We start from the raw sequence: 19,898 nt of genomic DNA on the forward strand, positions 1-19,898 counted from the left end.
GGCAACATCTACGACTTGGATAATATTCATATTTCCGATACGATCCATATTTCCGTTTCCGGCAATATCATCGTTTCCGGAGTATTCATTTCTTGCCTGTGACGATCTTAGCTCCCACTGAAACCAAGATCCGTCGGTTCCGAATATTCATAGATGGAGTATTTAATGCCATTAAATACTTGATCCGTTTACGTACTATTTGTGTGACCCTACGGGTTCAGTCAAGAGTAAGCTGTGGATTAATATCATTAATTCCACTTGAACTGAAGCGGCCTCTAGCTAGGCATTCAGCTCACTTGATCTCACTGAATTATTAACTTGTTAATTAATACTGAACCGCATTTATTAGACTTAACATAGAATGCATACTTGGACCAAGGGCATTATTTCCTTCATATGTACCCCACTGAGTGATGAAGGTTGTCTTCTCCATGTCTTCCTCTGCCATGGGAATCTGATTGTAGCCTGCGTACCCTTCCATAAAAGAGAGTAAGGCGTGATTTGCGGTGTTGTCGACCAAGATGTCGATGTGAGGCAATGGAAAACCGTCTTTAGGGCTGGCCCTGTTAAGATCCCTGTAGTCCACACACATTCGTACTTTGCCGTCTTTCTTTGGAACTGGGAAGACATTTGCGATCCATTCTGGATATTTTGCTTCTCGAATAAACCCGGCCTCTAGCTGTTTGGAGACCTCTTCTTGAATTTTGAGGGAAACATCCGGTTTCATGCGACGAAGTTTCTGCTTGATGGGTTTTGAACCTGGAATAAGGGGAATTGTGTGCTAACCGATGCTTGGATCAACCCCTGGCATATCATGATAGGACCACGCGAAGACGTCTACATACTCTGAAAGTAGCCTGATAAGACCGTCTCACTCTGCTTGAGAAAGAGTTAAACCAATCTGAACTAGTTTTGAGTCACTATTGTTAGAAAGGTTGATTTTTTCTGTTTCCTCAATTATGGGCGTCCTGTTTTCATGATTTTTGATAGCTTTTAGAAATTCAAAGTGAGTTTCTTGTAAAGCAAAGTTGTTTGGATTAGGATTGTGTTTTGAATTAGGACTTGAAGAGTAAGTAGAAATTGAAGTGTTATTGAAATCAGCAATCATTACATCGACTGTTTTGACTTGAAGCTCGGCCTTTAGAGGCTCTTAATTGATGCAAGACTGTAGTTCTAGACACTTAGACTCATTGGTAGACTCAAATACAGACTCATCCTCCGACTCGGACTCGCTCATCATAGATCCTTCGCCCACAGTAATCTTGAACATTCTGCCGTTTGGAGCAGTTATCTTGAGAGACTTTCTCCAGCCATTGACCATGTTCTCACTTGGAGTAATTAGCTTAGATGGGTCGAAATCTTCGATTTAAGTGATCATTTGAACCATGGCGTCTTCGGAAATGATTGGGGTTATTTCCTGGCCAAATAGCAGACCAAAAGCTGACGAGTCAAGGCATTCAGGGGAAGCCTTATCTTGTATTGGAGGAGCATCCTCTAGAAAGTGACAGTCTTGGAAGATCTCGAATCCAGGGTAGAGAACCCCCTTTGAAGAGTCATAGAAAGGTTCTCGGAAGTCAAAATATAAGTCATCCTCTCCTTCTTTCACGAATTGCCCATTGAGTGTGAGTTGATGAGGAGGTATTTTTAATTGATCTTTGCTAGCTAGACGGGCCTTTAGCTTATCCTTTTGCTGCTTGTCATCGAACTTAGTTGGCTTGTATCCCAGTCCGCAACAGTTAGTCTGTCCTTGGGCCTTGAAAGGAGATTCGGTGGGAGGTGGCAGAGTAGTGCCCAAGAAGCGCCCACCCTTGATCATCATGCGCTTTGCCATGGGATTCATTCTGGATTCGATGGCTCCAACTTCGGCACTGAATCCCCAAAGTTCTCCGTCGTTGTCATCATGTTCGATTAATATCAGAGCCTTGTCGGCTATTTTGGTCCTTGGATGGGAGGCATGCAGGGTAATGACATTTCCTTGGACCTCCATTCGGACTTTATGGTGGAGGGAAGATGGCACTGCTTTGAGGTCATGGATCCAAGGTCTTCCCAATAGGAGATTGAAACTTGATTTGATGTTGAGCACTTGAAAGCTCACTTTTCGCTCGATCGGCCCTGTGCGGAGTAGTAGAGTGAGAGTTCCCATTGCTTCCCGGCGAGTGTTGTCATAGGCACGAACACCTTGGGAGGAACTAGAAAAGTCACTAGGGGTGAAACCTAGATTTTCAGCAGTGCGGAGAGGACACAAATTGATGGCTGAGCCATTGTCCACTAGAGTCATGGGGATGATCTTGTCTTTGTATTCGACAGTCAGATAGAGAGACTTGTGATGGCCTGCCCCCTCGGGTGGGAGGTCTTCATTAGTAAGGTGATTCCTTCTTCCAGATTTGTAAGCAGCCCGATCAATTCGTCAGGGGTGACTTCTGGGGTGACATTCAACTTGACAAGAGCATTGATAAGACCAGTGCGGTGCTCCACAGAGGAAGCCATGAGTTGCCAAATATTAACTTCTGCCTTAGTGCGCTTCAATTGCTTGATTAGAGGGTTCTCGTCGGTGGGTAGAGGAACATTGGTTGCCGGTGACGTTCTGTTGGCTGGCTCTTGAATTTGTCCCGACCTAGTCATGACTTGAACACTGTTTTCTGCCTTGGGGTCCATGTACCAGTCGGCGCTCACGATTTCTCGGCATTCACCATCAGAGATGTTTTTAATAGGAGGGTCCTGATATGTGTCTTCATCATTGCTGGCCCAGATCCCGCAAATGTCTCCTTGAGGTAACCCAGATTCTGAGTTTTCACTTGGCTGCACCAGGTTTGGCACAGACCCTTGGTTATGAAATATTTCCTCTACCTCGAATGGGCCCATAACATAGAAAATAGTTTCTTGATTGTCCTCGAGAGCCCTTATGCGAGCCTCCGCTTCCTCAACACATTCATAGAGCTCTGCTACGGCTGCTGCTAGTGAAGTCATCTTGAATAGGATCTCGAGAGGAGGAGTCTGAACACCTATTTAGGACATGAGTTTGAACTTAGAACTTGAACTTCCCGACACATGATATGATATGCATGCAATGACTGAGACCTAGACTTTGACTCTAAGTGCCACTCCGATGATTCATGATTTTGGATTTTGTACTTGTATTCGGGATTTGCAACCCGTTGGAAAAGTTTGCGAGGAGCCTTCATTCTTTTGTGAAAGTGGACTCTTTTACTAGAACTTGGAATATCGAAAAAAGGAATATTTTGACCTATTGGAAATTGGACTTATTTGAAGAGAATTTCAACCCGCTCAAGGATTTGGAAATTGGACATGTACTAGGAAATTGAATTTTGTATTATTTCAAGGGAATTTCAACCCGTCAGTATTTTAGGGGGATTTCAACCCATTGGACTTGGAGTATTTGAAGGGAATTTCAACCCGAGTGAAAAGGGAATTGACTTTGTATTATTTCAAGGGAATTTCAACCCGTCAATATTTTAGGGGAGTTTCAACCCATTGGATCTGGACTATTTGAAGGGGATTTCAACCCGTGGGAGAATTGGAATTTGTATTATTTCAGGGGAGTTTCAACCCGTGGATAGAATTTGAACTTGTATTATTTCAGGGGATTTTCAACCCGTTGAATGGAATCTCGAACTTGTATTATTTCTGGGGAGTTTCAACCTGTGGATAGAATTTGAACTTGTATTATTTCAGGGGATTTTCAACCCGTTGAATGGAATCTTGAACTTGTATTATTTCTAGGGAGTTTCAACCCGTTGGAAATGTTTTGAATTTTCTATTGGGAAGCAATGGAAAGCAAGATTTCTTTGTAGCTTGAAGATGAATTTGGAATTTGAATTTGGCTCGAACTTTGAACTTTGAAATGAAAAGGATGCACTTTTGTATGTAGAACATGAGGCTTTGTATCCGGCATTATGCCGCCGTGGATTTGAAACATTGAATTTGGGAATTTGAAAGTCCGGCATTATGCCGCCGTGGACTTGGAATCTTGAAGTATAGGACTTGAGGTTTGAAATATAGAATAGAAAAGTCGGCATTACGACGGCATGAATTTGGAATTTGACCATTGAAGCTTGAAATTTTGAAAGGTCGAGTTGGAAAGTTGGCATTATGCCGGTATGGGCTCGGAAAATATACCCTACATTAGACTATGTGGGTTTGAATTTAGAGCAAATAGAATCTCTATTTTGTATGGTGGTCACTTTTCTTTAAAGATTAATTTAAGGAACCTAAGGCCGGTTTGTCCAAGAAATTATCTTTGTTAAGCGTGATGTAACCTTTGTATTTTATTGTATTTAGCATGTGCGGTGATGAAAGCAATAAAGCAAATAAAGTGCGGAATTAGTAAATACAAGACCCCCTAGAAATGGACTAGGGAGTAGGTCCACATTTCCTAGAAATGGACTAGGCAAGTAAAGATGCGGAATTGAAAGTGCGGAATTGAAATTGCGGTATTGAAAGTGCGATATTGAAATTGCGGTATTGAAATTGCGGTATTGAATATGCGATATTGAAATTGCTGTATTGAAAGGTGCGATATTGAAATTGAAATATTGAAAGGTGCATAATTGAAACTTGTATTTGGGCACATGAGATTCGAACGCCAAGCGGCTCCTTAAAAATAAGTGCGCCCGACACGAATTCAAAGCCAAAAATCTCAACTTGGGAGAGGTTGCTCAACCCAAATATCCTAGATTTTGTATGTTAAACTTGAACTTGAAAGCTTGAATATTGAAGTTTTGAACTTGAAATAATTGAAATTTGAACTTGAAAGGATTCTAGTTTAGGGAAGTAACCATGAACAACCCCAAACATGGTGAGATCTTAAAATTTGAAAACTGGAACTTGTATATTGAAAAATGGAGTTTTGAATCTCAAAAGACTAAACTTTTAAATTTTAAAAGGTGTCATCTTTGATTACCCCATACTTGAAGGTGATTCTAGTCCAAAGAGGTGATTGTAAACAACTTTGGACATCCTTGAATCTTGAAAGTTCGCATTTTGTATTTTGAAAAAGTTTGTATTTTTGGAAAACATGTATGATTGTTGCAAGCGGTGTTTTTAATGATAAAAAACACCAACTTGCTAATCATTTTGAAATCAAAGCAACATAGTTGATTAGAATGGGATTCGGATTTACCTATTTAGGTTTAGGCAAGAGCTCCCAATTGCTTAGAATTTAGGAATTTTGTATGTGTTTTTGAGGAGTTTTTGAGTTGTATTTTGAGGCGTAATGTCAGAATTACGACGTTGAATTGTTGTTATCCTCCTCATTATGCTTAAAATGAGGGGTATTTATAGGAGGAATGGATGCAAGGCTCCAGCACACGCAAGCGCAGCACGCTGGACTAGCGCAGTGCGCTGCTGACGTGGCTTGAATGCCGCCAAAGCAAGGACGTGGGCTCCGTCCTTGTTTCTTCTTGTAGTGCTGTTCCTGTTGTACGAATAGTACTAGGTTTGGCGTTTTATATTTGATTGGAGGTTAAGGCATCATTTAGCGTCTAAAAACAAGCCTTTCTCGGGTTTTGAATTCCGGTTTTACGGGACGGGGCCCGGCATGCTCGGTTTTGTGGGTCGGCGCCCGAATTCGGCTTGCCATTATATGATTTTGAGTGGAAAAGGTCTAGTAAAACATATGGGATGGTCTACTAGATGAGATTGTACTTGGATTTTGAAATTGGATTTGGAAAGTTGTATTTTGTACCGAGAACCGAAAGAGGAACGGTCTCGGGGGTTGGATTTTGGATCTTGAATTTTGGAAGTATTCTTAGCAATTGGGATTTCCGCCTGGAGTTATTCCAATCACCTAGTTAGGATAATGGTATTGTCATCATCCTAGAGGGGAGACACAAATTAGGTGTCTACACTGTCCGAAACACTAAAGAGTGTGTACTCGGAGTCATAAAAGAGGACGGTGGCCTCGTCCTTCGGTGCAGGCCCCTGCGCCTGGCGCAGGCTTGGCGTCTGGCGCCTGTGAGCTGTCGTGCAAGCCGAATCTTGTATAAATAGGGAAGTGGTCATATCTATTCTTGCATCAATCCTTCCCTGCTATCATTGCATACTACTTCCTCTGGAAAAGAAAAGAGAATATGGTTGTGTCCTTTGAGAGTGCCTTGAACTCGTGGCTTGGTTCGCTAGGCAAATTGGAGAAAAGGGAGCTTGATGGCATGCATCTTGGGGTGCTTGTCTCTTTCCGGTTTGTAAAATTGGATTTACACTTCATTCTTGCTGCTCTGGAGGCTTGAGATCCAAATCATCATGTCTTCCGCTTTGGAAATAATGAGGTATGTCCCCTCCCTGAGGAATTTAGTGCTATATTGGGGTGGCCCATTATGCTGGAGCCATGCATGCCCAGTTTTAAAGAACACTTTTTCTTGAGTTTTGAAAGGTATTTGGGCTTGAAGCCCCCACTTTTGAGTGCTGTTGTATATGGAATAGGGGTGGATTTGTCCCTCTTCGTCACCTAATTTGTTGGGCTTGATGTTCCCAAAGTATTCCGCCTGAGAGCCTTGAGTTTTTGTATTTTCGCTCGCTTTCTCTTTTCGAAACAGGGGTTTGGCAATGGTGATGCCTCCCTAATAGAAATTGTATAGCGGTTTGCTATGGTCGGGACCCAATGCCGCTTGTGATTGGCGAAACATTGATGGGCCTTGACGTGCTGAAGTCGGACCCCTCTTCTCTGCCGTCGGAAAGTCCGGTATTACTCCAAGTAAGGATCTGGAGCCTTCTTGTATGTTGAATTTGTACTTGTACTTGTATTTGAATTTTGAATGTTGAATTTTAAAATGCACTTCTTGTGTACTCCCCAAGGTTTGGCTTATGGAGAGGCTCATATTGGTGACACCACCGGAGAACATGGAGAGCTATAACAGAAAGGGATTCACTGTGCGGCATATGCTCTATGGCCGGCTTTCATTGGATGAGTGGCGATGCGCACTCTCTGGGGTTGAATCTTGTATAAGGTGGGTAGTTCCTTGGTGGGGAATTGCTGCCATGAGACATGCCCCTGGTTCTACTAATTTGAGGGTGCCAAGCCTCTCAATGCTGGTCTTCTACTTGCCTGCTCGAGTGATGAGACAGTATGGCTTGAAGATTGGAGATCCCGGACTGTATTGAAGAGAACCCGAAACCTGTTGCGCTGAATGCGAGTCTTCTTGAAATTTGGAGGCGGTATTGGGTTGCCAAATCATTCTTGAGTATTCAGTTCCCACCTGAGCCTGTTACTCTGTCTGCGAGGTACATTGTATGGATGAGAGGTCTAAGCCAGAGGGACATTTCTCTCTCCAGACCAGCTAGAGTCCGAGGTTCTAGAGCTAGACGTCCTGCATCAACTGACTATGAGGAAGGGGACAGGAGTGTGGACCGTCCGGTGCTTGACCGTTCGGAATCCAAAGGAAGTTCGTCGTCCTCCCGTCTTGGAAGGCTTGCAAGTTCCTTCTCCCGCCGCTTGGGCAAGGGGAAGATTGATGATTGATTGCGGGAGGAGCTAGGGGATAGTACTCAAGGTGCCAAGACTCGAGAGCATAGTCGCCCGACCCTAGATCTTTGTAGGCTAAATGTGTTTGAAATTATATTGGAAGGAATTGTGTTTGGAATGTGTTTGGAAGATGTGTTTAGAAGATGTGTTTAGGAAGTGAAAAGGCTTTTGAACTTTGCTTCACTTGATCCTGACTTTGTATTTGAATTAGCTTTGAAGGCCTTAGGGCCCAAATAAAAAGTTATTGTGTTAAATTCCTCTTGAACATGCTTTGCTTTGAATTGGCACATTTGGAATAAAGACAACAACATTTGAGTTTTGAAATTTGATTTGATTTTTAGGATGCCCTTAATTGAGGAAATTTGGAATTTTCTTGTATTAAAGTGGTCGGGCCTCGAAATGAGGTTGCCTAAGTGTCCCGTTAGGGAATCAGGTCGGACGTAGTTCTGAGTACCTTGTAGCACTTTGAATTTGGATTCTTGAATTTGAAAGTGGAACTTAGACATAGAACTTCTTGAGTTGATCGAGGTTGGTGAGAGATCTGAATTCTGTTCCATCGACGTCTGTTAGTTCGACTGCTCCCCCGGAGAGGATCTTCTTTACAATGTATGGGCCTGCCCAGTTGGGTTTAAATTTTCCCCTTGGGTCCATGGTGCTTTTGCGAAGGGCTTTTAGGAAAAGCTCGCCTTCTTTGATGTTTCGGGTTCTGACCCTTTTGTTAAAATGTCTGGCCACTCGGCGCTGATAGACTTGTACATGGTGAGCGGCTTGAAGCCGGTGCTCATCGAGCATGACTAGCTCCTCATATCTTGCTTGTACCCATGCAGCTTCTGGGATTTTTCTTTCGAGGACTATCCTTAGAGAAGGTATCTCTAGCTCGATAGGTTGTACTGCTTCCATTCCATAGACTAATGAGAACGGAGTTGCACCAGTTGAAGTGCGAATTGAAGTTCGATATCCCCACAATGCGAAATGCAGCTTCTGGGGCCAGTCCTTGTAATTGGTAGTCATTTTCATGATGATGGTCTTGACATTCTTGTTGGCTGCTTCGACTGCCCCATTGGTTTGTGGGCGATAAGGTGAAGAGCGGTGATGTTGAATCTTGTACTCGGTGAATAGATCTTCACACTCTCCTTGAAAATGGGATCCCTGGTCACTGATGAACTCGTGAGGAACGCCGTATCTGCATATGATGATTTCTTGAATGAACTGGGACACTTGCTTGGAACCCAATACTTTGAAAGATCTGAACACTTGGACTCTTGAATAAACCCGGCCTCTAGCTGCTTAGAGACATCTTCTTGAATTTTGAAGGAAACGTCCGGTTTCATGCGACGGTGTTTCTGCTTGATGGGTTTTGAACCTGGGATGAGGGGGAATTGTATGCTGACCGAGCTTGGATCAACCCCTGGCATATCATGATAGGACCATGCAAAGACGTCTACATACTCTGAAAGTAGCTTGATAAGTTCGTCCCGCTCTGCTTGAGAAAGAGTTAAACCAAAATGAACTAGTTTTGAATCACTGTTGTTAGAAAGGTTGATTTTTTCTGTTTTCTCAATTATGGGCGTCCTTTTTTCGTGATTTTCGATAGCTTTTAGAAATTCAAAGTCAGTTTCTTGTGAAGCAAAGTTGTTTGGATTAGGATTGTGTTTTGAATTAGGACTCGAAGAGTAAGTAGAAATTGAAGTGTTATTGAAAACAGCAATCATTACATCGACTGTTTTGACTTGAAGCTCGGCCTTTAGAGGCTCTTGATTTATTCAAGACTCTAGTTCTAGACACTTAGACTCATTGCTAGACTCAGATCCAGACTCATCCTCAGACTCGGACTCGCTCATCATAGATCCTTCGCCCACAATAATCTTGAACATTTTGCCATTTGGAGCAGATATCTTGAGAGACTTTCTCCAGCCATTGACCGTCTTCTCACTTGGAGTAATTAGCTTAGATGGGTCGAAATCTTCAATTTGAGTGATCACTTGGACTGTTTCTTGAAAGGGACTTGAAACTTGATTTGTAGGAGATGAACTGGTTGCTCGTTCGATGCCAGCTATGAGTAAGGCTAGGGCTGATGGACTTCTTTTCAACCTCTCTCCTCTTCGGCGAACCCACAGGATCCTTGGACTCCTATTTAGAACACACCAGACGATTTTAGAACTTGGACTTCCCGACACATGATATGATATGCATGCAATGAATGAGACCTAGACTTGACTCTAAGTGCCATTCCGAAGATTCGGCATTTTGGATTTTTGTACTTGTATCCGGGATTTGCAACCCGTTGGAAATGTTTGAGAGGAGCCTTCAATCTTTTGTGGAAGTTGACTTTTTGTACTAGAACTTGGAATATCGAAAAATGAATATTTCGACCTATTGGAAATTGGACTATTTTAAAGGGAATTTCAACCCGTTCGAGCATTTTGGAACTTGGACTTGTACTAGGAAATTGAATTTTGTATTATTTCAAGGGAATTTCAACCCGTCGATATTTTAGGGGGATTTCAACTCGTTAGACTTGGAGTATTTGAAGGGAATTTCAACCCGATTGAAAGGGAATTGATTTTGTATTATTTCAAGGGAATTTCAACCCGTCAATATTTTAGGGGGATTTCAACCCGTTGGATCTTGGAATGTTTGAAGGGAATTTCAACCAGATTGAATGGAATTGATTTTGTATTATTTCAAGGGAATTTCAACCCGTCAATAATTTAGGGGGATTTCAACCCGTTGGAGAATTGGAACTTGTATTATTTTAGGGGAGTTTCAACCCGATTGGAAAACTGGACTTGTACTATTTCAGGGGATTTTCAACCCGTTGGAAGTATTTGGAATGGGGTTTGTATTATTTCAGGGGATTTTCAACCCGGAGACAGAATATGGAATTTGAATTTGTATTATTTCAGGGGATTTTCAACCCATTGGAAGATTGGACTTGTATTATTTCAGGGGACTTTCAACCCGTTGGAAGTATTTTGAATTTTGTACTGGGGAGAAATAGAAAGAAAGAGTTTTCGTAACTTGAAGATGAATTTGAAATTTGAATTTGACTCAAAGTTTGAACTTTGAAATGGAAAAGACGCAGTTTTGTATATAGGATATGAGGCTTTGTATTTGAAAACTCCGGCATCATGCCGCCATGGAGTTGAGGGATTGAATTTGGAAATTTGAAAGTCCGGCCTTATGCCTCCGTAGACATGGAATCTTGAAGTATAGGACTTGAGATTGAATTGAGGACTTCGAACTTGAAGTTTGAAATATAGAATAGAAAGTCGGCATTACGACGGCATGAATTTGGAACTAGATACTTTGAGTATAGGACTTGAAGATTGAAGGATTGATTCGAAAAGTTGGCATTAAGCCGGCCATGAGTTTTGACATTTGAACTTGAGACTTTGAGATTGGTATTGACAATTTTAATTTGAGGTTTGAAGACTTGAATGTTTGACATAGAAAAATCCGGCATTACGCCGTTGGATTTGAGTTTTGAACTTGAAACTTGACTAGAAAATCCGGCATTATGTAGCCGTTGGATTGGAGTTTTGAATTTTGAAATTTGACTAGAAAATCCGGCATTATGACGCCATTGGATTTGAGTTTTGAACTTTGAAATTGAACTAGAAAATCCGGCATTATGACGCCGTTGGATTTGAGTTTTGAACTTTGAAATTTGACTAGAAAATCCGGCATTATGACGCCGTTGGATTTGAGTTTTGAACTTTGAAATTTGACTAGAAAATCCTGCATTATGACGCCGTTGGATAGAGCCTTGAATTTGGAACTTGAAACTCGAAATTTGGACTAGAAAATCCGGCATTATGATGTCGTTGGATTTGGACTTTGAAAATTGAGGTTTTGGACTAGAAAATTTGAATTTGAACTTGAAACTCGAAATTTGGACTAGAAAATCCAGCATTATAACGCCGTTGGATTTGAACTTTGACTTGGAAACTTGAGGTTTGGATTTGAAAATCCGGCATTATGACACCGTTGGATTGAATCTTGAACTTTGACACTTGGAATTTGGACTCGAAAATCCGGCATTATGACGTCGTTGGATTGAATTTGGAATTTGTGTGTGAGGCGTGTTTAAGGGTTTTGAATCAAATGGAGTGACACTCCTAAAGACCCTAAAATCGGCGATTTATATGCATGAGGTTTGAATGATGCTCCTTGGGGTTTAGTTTCCTAGTTGAAGGCTAATGGGTTTTGGCAAGCTAGAACTCGAGGTTAGCCATTCACGCGCGCAAAGACGCCCACACAATGCACAAGTAGCACGTTGTCACACTAGTCATGAATATGAATGCGACATGCAAAGTTCTCAACCTAAGGTCGGTCTAAGTTTTGTATGATGCAAGTGGTTGGCTTAGGGTGTCAAAAGGTACTCGACTAAGAGACGGATCTGGCTACAATTTTCACATCCGCCTAAGGGAAGTGTGTGTCGGCAGACGACCTCCATACTTGACATCGGGAATGTCAAGTAAATGCCAAGTTTCGGTAGGCGCGTAAATGGTCACACTTTGGTCGGGAACCGTATGGAGAGTCACCATTTCGTTACCCCCGGGGCTAGCCCGAATGCAGAACACATCCGTTGGGCAAAGGTAGAAATTCATTTTGCACAATATGGTTTTCGAAAAATGCATGAAATGCCTAGAAATTGAAATTGAAATCGTACTTGAATTTGTATTTGTAAAGCTCGTTCGGCACTCGTTCACGAGGTTTGGGAGCGTCCTTCCAGATTCAAAAATAGACTAACTCCCAACACGAAAAGTTGAGCAAATGTGGGAAACAAGCCACTGTGAGCCACTGTCCTGGATGCAGGCAGTGGCGTTGGGCGCAGGGGCTGCGCCTGGCGCCAGTGCTGGCATCTAGTACTTAAGCAGATCAGTGGCTTTGCTGCTCGAAATCTGCTCGCATTTTCGAAATTGAAATTAGTAAAATCCCCAGCGGAGTCGCCAGAATTGTAGGGGTATTTTTTGTATGCCTTTCCCTACAAGTGGGCGGTTTTTTAGAAAATCATTGTATTTTTGTACCTCGAAGGAGTCGCCACCAAACATTGTTTAAAGTCTCGTTTGGGAAGACCGCAAGTGACTCTTTTTTTGGATAAGGCTTTGAATCCTCGAAACGGATGGGTGAGATCCGGGTACGGGAACGAAATGCTTATTCCACGAGCTTTAGAAATATTCAAGTACGTTGGCACAACATTTTCGAAAACATACCCTAGATTAGACTATGTGGGTTTTAATTTAGAGCAAATAGAATCTCTAATTGTATGGTGGTCACTTTGCTTTAAAAGATTGATCTAAAGGAACCTAAGGCCGGTTTGTCCAAGAAATTATCTTTGTTAAGCGTGATGTAACTTTGTATTTTGTTGTATTTAGCATGTGCGGTGATGAAAGCAATAAAGCAAATAAAGCAACATCACAATACTAAATAAAGTGCGGAATTAGTAAATACAAGACCCCCTAGAAATGGACTAGGGAGTAGGTCCACATTGCCTAGAAATGGACTAGACAAGTAAAGGTGCGGTATTGAAATTGCGGAATTGAAAGTGCGATATTGAAAGTGCGGTATTGAAATTACGGTATTGAAAGTGCGATATTGAAATTGCGGTATTGAAATTGCGGTATTGAAAGGTTTGAAAATGCAATATTGAAAGGTGCATAATTGAAACTTGTATTTGGGCACATGAGATTCGAACGCCAAGCGGCTCCTTAAAAATAAGTGCGCCCGACACGAATTCAAAGCCAAAAATCTCAACTTGGGAGAGGTTGCTCAACCCAAATATCCTAGACTTGTATATTGAACTTGTAAACTTGAATATTGAAATATTGAACTTGAAAATGCATGAACTTGAAAAGATTCTAGTTTAGAGAAGTAGTCATGAACAACCATAAACATGGTGGGATCTTGAAATTTGAAAACTTGAACTAGTATATTGAAAAATGGAGTTTTGAATCTCAAAAGACTAAACCTTTAAGGATTAAAAGGTGTCATCTTTGATTACTCCATGCTTGAAAGTGATTCTAGTTCAAAGAGGTGATTGTAAACAACTTTGAACATCCTTGAATCTTGAAAGTTTGCATATTTGTATTGAAAAGTTTTGATTTTTGAAAAACTTGTATGGTTGTTGCAAGTGGCATTTTTAATAATCATTTTGAAATCAAAACAACATGATTGATTAGAGTGGGATTCGGATTTACCTATTTAGGTTTAAGGAAGAGCTCCCAATTGCTTTTGAATTAGATATTTTGTATGTGTTTTGAAGGGTTTTTGATTTGTATTTTGAGGTCTAATGTCGGTATTACGACGTTGTATTCTGTTTTTCCCTCCTCCTTTTTTATGCTGAAAATGAGGGGTGTTTATAGAAGGAATGGGTGCAAAACGCCAGCACACGCCAGCGCAGCACGCCGAGGCAGCGCTGGGCGCTGGTGACGTGGCGTGAATGCCGCCAAAGCAAGGACGCGGGCTCCGTCCTTGTTTCGTCTTGTAGTGTTGTACCTTTGTAAGAATAGTACTAGGCTTGGAGTTTTGTGTTTACTTGGAGGTTAAGGCATTATTTTGCGTCTAAAAACAAGCCTTTCTCGGGTTTTGAATTCCGGTTTTACAGGACGGGGCCCGGCATGCTCGGTTTTGTGGGTCGGCGCCCGAATTTGACTTGCCTTATGTGATTTTGAGTGGAAAAGGCCTAGTAAAACCAATGGGATGGTCTACTAGATGAGATTGTACTTGGATTTTGAAATTGGATTTTGAAAGTTATATTTTGTACCGAGTTCCGGGAGGGGAACGGCCTCGGGAATTGGATTTTGGATTTTGAATTTGGAAATATACTTAGCAATTGGGATTTCCGCCTGTAGTTCTTCCAATCACCTAGTAAGGATAATGGTATCGTCATCATCCCAGAGGGGGGACACAAATTAGGTGTCTACACGCACACACTCCGGCAATCTATGGTAAGAAATCCTTGAGCAAGAAATCCAAGAAAGCCGACCCTAAGCCTAAGAAGAATTGGTTTGGTCCCCATTCCATGAGTTGCATTTTTGGTAAGTTGTTTGTGCCCAAAGGGGAAAAGAAGAGCTTTTTGACTTGTGATGACCCCGAGTTGGTTGTGTTTGACCCCCCATGAAAATGGGGGGGGGGGGGGGGGGAGGGGGTTCGTCAAGCTAATGACGTTAAACGAGCCCTTCCCGGGAGGCAACCCGATTGCCTAGACTCTAGTTTTAATTTGTTTTTGTTTACTAACCTTTCTTTCCATAGTTTTTGTGCGATCGCACGACACATTTATGCGATCGCACAAAACTGGAAATATCGATCAGTAGCTCACCAGACTTTGGTGCGAGCGAGTAGAAATTTTGTGCACTCGTGCCCATTCCGTGCGACCGCACGGGTTTTTAGTGCGCTCGCACCGTTATCGTGCGATCGCACGGAAGTTTTGTGTGCTCGCACGGGTCGGGCAAACCGGTTCTGCGGTCGAGCTTTTAGTTAAAATCGCAGCCCCCTCTTCTTTCATTTCTCATTTCTTTCGACATTCTTCACCATTAGTCTCCTCTTCTCTCTACTCTAACTCTTCAACCTCCACTTTCTACACATTTCCTACTTAATTTCACTCACAAATTTCACTCTCAATCACTCACATTCACAAATCCATCCCCTTCCCTCACCCTAAATCCATAAACTTCAGATTTTCCTTCAAAAACCCCCAAATTCTAGGGTTTGGTTTGGACTTTGATTTTGTGTTAATTGATGTAATTGGAGCATTGGAATGTGCTTTGGGTTGATCTTACTTTCCTCCTCTACTAGTGGTTGATCTTACCTTCCTCCTCTACTAGTGGTTAATTTCTTTCCCTTCCTTCTCCATTTTGTTTACATTTTATCTCATTGTTCATACTGTTTGTTGGAAAATTCTGAATTTTTGATTTTGGGTAGTTAGTGATGCATGTTTGTTTTTGTGTTTACTCCTTGATAATCTGGACATGTTATGCATGCTTCATTGCCAATATTTGTAAATTCTAGTCTCTTGGTAGATTTTTGGTGAAATATTAAGTGAAATTCTTGTTGATTTGTTGTTTTTAGTTGAAGAGTATTGTTTGGAGTACTCTTGTTCACATTGAACTTGGGTGGTGTGTTGATATTTGCTTGCGGTAGCCTTGGTGGTAGATTGTTGGCTTTTTAGACTAACTTAGTTTTTCCTTTTGTTTTGGATTGTGGTTGTTTTCTTTGTTTGTGTGTAGATTCTTGTTCTCTAAAAAGTTCATCATGATGACTAAACGATCCAAGAAGGGGCCCAACGCCCAACTGAACAAGCGCAAGGCACCCACCCCGCCGGAGTTCGAAACTTACGGCATCGCATTCCCGGACCAACGGTCTTGGAGTTATTTTGAAGAGTTGTCCAAGCGGACCATCCCCCTGACAAAATTCTATGATAAGAAGACCGTTCAAGAATTGGGGATTGAGAAAGAGCTCAATACTTTGATTGAGGGGCTCGATCTTGAGGAGTTAGTGAAGATGAGCGCCAAGACTTACAAGAGGGTAACCCTCGAATTTCTTGCTTCGGCTCGGATGCAAAGGGTTTTTGAGAACGAGAGAGAGACGGTCGAGCTTCACTTTCAAGCCTTCAATAATCAACACAAGCTGACCGACAAGGAGATCAATGATTTCTTCACTATCTACCCAAACCGGGGTCTTGTCCTCAACCCGGTGGAGTAGTATGCGACCTCTTATGACGAGAACATATGGTGGGGAGACCTCACGGGAGAGCCGAAGAAGTTCACCTCATCTTCGGCAAAGTCATCTTCATTTCATCACCCCGCCATCCGTTACATGAACCACATGCTTCTATACGCGGTCGTTGCAAAAGGGGCTACCGGGTCTTTGTCGAGCCCGGAGCTTGGAGCGTTGTGGCTAGCCACTGAAAAGGATTGTGGCATTTTGAATTTTGGGCAGCTTTTGATCACCCGAATAATTGAGATTCGGGATGGGAAACCTACTAGTGGGGACAATCTCATTGGTGGGATGCTCCCTCTTCTCTTGAGGGCACTACCCAATGATCCTTACTAGGCAACCTTAGAGGACTTGGAACCGATTCCCGGAGGTGAGTTCCTTGACTTGCGGGCTCTCTCCAATGCCAAGTGGATCAAGCCCGCCAAGAAGGGTAAGTTTGTTTGGTCGGTCAAGCAACGTGATTGGTGCCTTCTCCCCGATCCCTCCATCACTTCTTGGACCCCCAATGTGCGGTATTTGCTCCCCCGAGATCCTCAATTCATTACCCGAGATGTTATGCTTCCTCCTCCTCAACCCGCCCCGGAGTCTCCTCTTTATGGTCCTCCTCCGATCACGGAGCCTGAAAGGAAATATGTCCTTCACCCAAGGTGCATTAAGTCTAATACCAAGGTTCAGATTAATTGCGAACAATTAATTCAGTGAGATCAAGTGATCGGAACAGCTAGCTGGAGCAATGCTTCCGATCAGTGAGTTCTAATGGATATTGAACTCACAACTTACTCTTGACTGAACCTACAAGGTCACACCAATGACACGTAACAGATCACCGGATTAAATGAATCGGGAATTCATTTAATAGCTTTTCGGGATTTAAGTTGGAAATGTATTATACGATACGACCTTGCATCGGAATCGTATATCGTATCGCGAATATTCGTAAGCTAGGCGAGACGAATAAATTGTATCGTACGACGGTGATTCGTCGTATACAAAACGATAAATAAATATATCGGAAATATATTTAAGCGTGAATACGAGGAGCGGCCCACGAGCCCAGTGCACGAAGCACTCGAGGCCCATGGGCGCGCGCATAGGCGAGCAAGCAAAAGCGCGGCAGCAGCGAGGCCCAAAAGGGGAGGGTTGTGCGCGTGCGAGCGGGCCGAGACCACGACACAAGCAGCAGCGCGGCCCACGGCCCTTCGCTGTGCGTGTCCGTTTGACTTGGCGTGCAAGCTTGCTAGCCGGCCTTGTCTCTTGGCTTGGTCGGTTAGTAAGGTTATGTAAATAACCTTACAACCTAATTTTCCAACTTAGCACAATCACAATTCATATTATACACAACCCTAGGAGAAAACAGAGAACCCTAATTCTCTCTGTGCCTCCACAGTGTGTTCATCCCAAAAGGCAAAGTATCTTGATCAATTGTCTAAGCTACAATAATCAAGACGGATCTGAACGTGTCGGTGAACCAAGTAGAGGAACGACAAGTGGAGTTCTTTGTTCGTGTTCGTTGACATATTATTGTGGGAAACACGCTTCGAATGTAAGATTGCTTAATCTGTGCTTTATACATATTTCCTGGCTTTGGGGATTGTTCCGCACATGTTATTATGTTTAACTGTATTCCCCTACAGTGGTATCAGAGCCTTATGTATTCAAAGCATGAATTAGCATGATTATTATTGTTTTTGCATCTGTGGAAAAATTTGGAATTTTTGTTGATTTTTCGGAATTTTTACGAATTATTGGATGAATTGCGTAATAATCAGGTCCGAAATAAAAAATGTTCGTTTTTTCGAGTTTTAAAACCCTAATGTGATTGAAATCAATTCTCTAAGATCAACTCATGCGAATAGAATTGCGAAAACAGGCCTAGGAGTATCATTTTTTGGGCGTTTTTGTTAATTTTTTATTAAAAATTAAAAGTGTCAGACAGTAATTCAATTAAAAGGTCAACCTAAACTACTCGGAATTGCTTGATAATTTTGACAAAATGTTTCTGTGTACATGCTTGATCTATGGTAAAAATTTCAGATTTTTCCGATAAGTATAAACCCTAATATTTCCTTTCCCCAATTCGTAAAATTTGAAACCCTAATTGAATTTTAATTAATTTTGGTTTAATAATTCGGTTAATTGGGAAAGGGGATATAATTTCATGGGTCAGTGGCTAATTTTAAAAAATTATTGGATTAAAATTTTGAATGGTTTCGTTAATTTTAATCGCACTTAAACCAAATTATTAAAAAAATCTGAAATTTAATTGTTTATGAACGATTTAAAGCTTCGGATTTTATTAATTAAAAGTTCAAACTTTAATTTTGATTCGATCGTTCTTAAAAGTTTGAATATTGTTAGCCCTTGATTTATTAATTTTACGAAATTGGATTGTCGTAAAAGTTTATTAAATCATTAAAAATCGTTGTTTTTCGAAAATAAAAGTCGTAACTTTTTGAAAAATAAAATTAATGCAAGTTCGTGAATTAAATTTGATTTTAATTAAGTTGGTCCGTATTACGAACCAAAAGCACGAACATGAGCATGGTAGACGTATGGCTCGTCGAGCCATACGAGGCTATTGTGCTTAGAACCGAGCCGCATGCGACACGGGCAGCAGCAGCTACGCTGCGTGCCTCGTGCGCGCTGGGCGAGGAAGGGGCAGGCGGGTATGATTGCGGGGCTGCGACGAAGCAAGGCGCGAGCCGTGCGACGTCCAGCACACTCACGACGCACAACACGCATGCAGGGGCAGCATAGCTGCGGGGAAGCGGTGCGCGCGCGCGATGGGGCCTGGGTGTGCGAGCCTTGCTCGTGCGCTCTTGGGCCTCACGCAAGGCATGGGGCTGGGCGCAAGCCTAGCACGACTAAGTAATTGAACTTTTTTGTTAAAAATCGTTTAATTCGTTGGGCTTCGTATATTTGCATTAATTTGGGCTAACGGGATATTTAATTAAATATTTTATTTGCTTGGGCCGGGCCGCGAGTTTTAATTTAATATTTCATAATTAATTATCCGGAATAATTATTGGTTTGAGTGGGAGCCACTAAATGAAATTAAAATGAAATAATTATTTTAATTATTTTCGTAGGTCGCATTATTTTAATTAAATTTAATTTTAATTAGAATAAAGTCTAAGGATTAAAAATTTGGAAATTGATTAATCTTTTAGGACGCGTTTATGTGAACGTGAATTTTAATTAATTCACGTAAATACTTGCATATTTACATGGGCCATTCGTTTTAGCACACGAATGGGTGAATGTATAGAATATATATTTTATGCAATGCAGGTACTCCAAGTGACTAGTATGGCCAATTTAGGATAGTTAAATACGGTCTGCGCACCGTTCTATCTTTGAATGTAAAGTTTTAAATATGGTCTGCGTACCATGGAAATTTTGATGTAATTTATTATTTTCAAGTATTTCTAAGTTTAGAACTTTAAGTTAGCATTTGAACGAAGATTCAAGACGATGCCAAGCTAACAAGGAGGTGATGAAGATTGGATGCTTCAAGACAAGAAGTTTTGGGCCATACTAGATCACCGTTTATTTATGCACTTCTATATATATATTATGCGTGAATGTATGAATGTATGTATGCTTTGCATGAACAGGTTGTTTCATATGACTCGATTAGTTTTAAGTTCACTTAATAATCGAACCAACATAGAAACAACTAGGTCCAAGTAATATTGAG

This window comes from Spinacia oleracea, chromosome 4 (genome assembly GCF_020520425.1).
Source record: "Spinacia oleracea cultivar Varoflay chromosome 4, BTI_SOV_V1, whole genome shotgun sequence".
NCBI classification, from domain to species: Eukaryota; Viridiplantae; Streptophyta; class Magnoliopsida; order Caryophyllales; family Amaranthaceae; genus Spinacia; species Spinacia oleracea.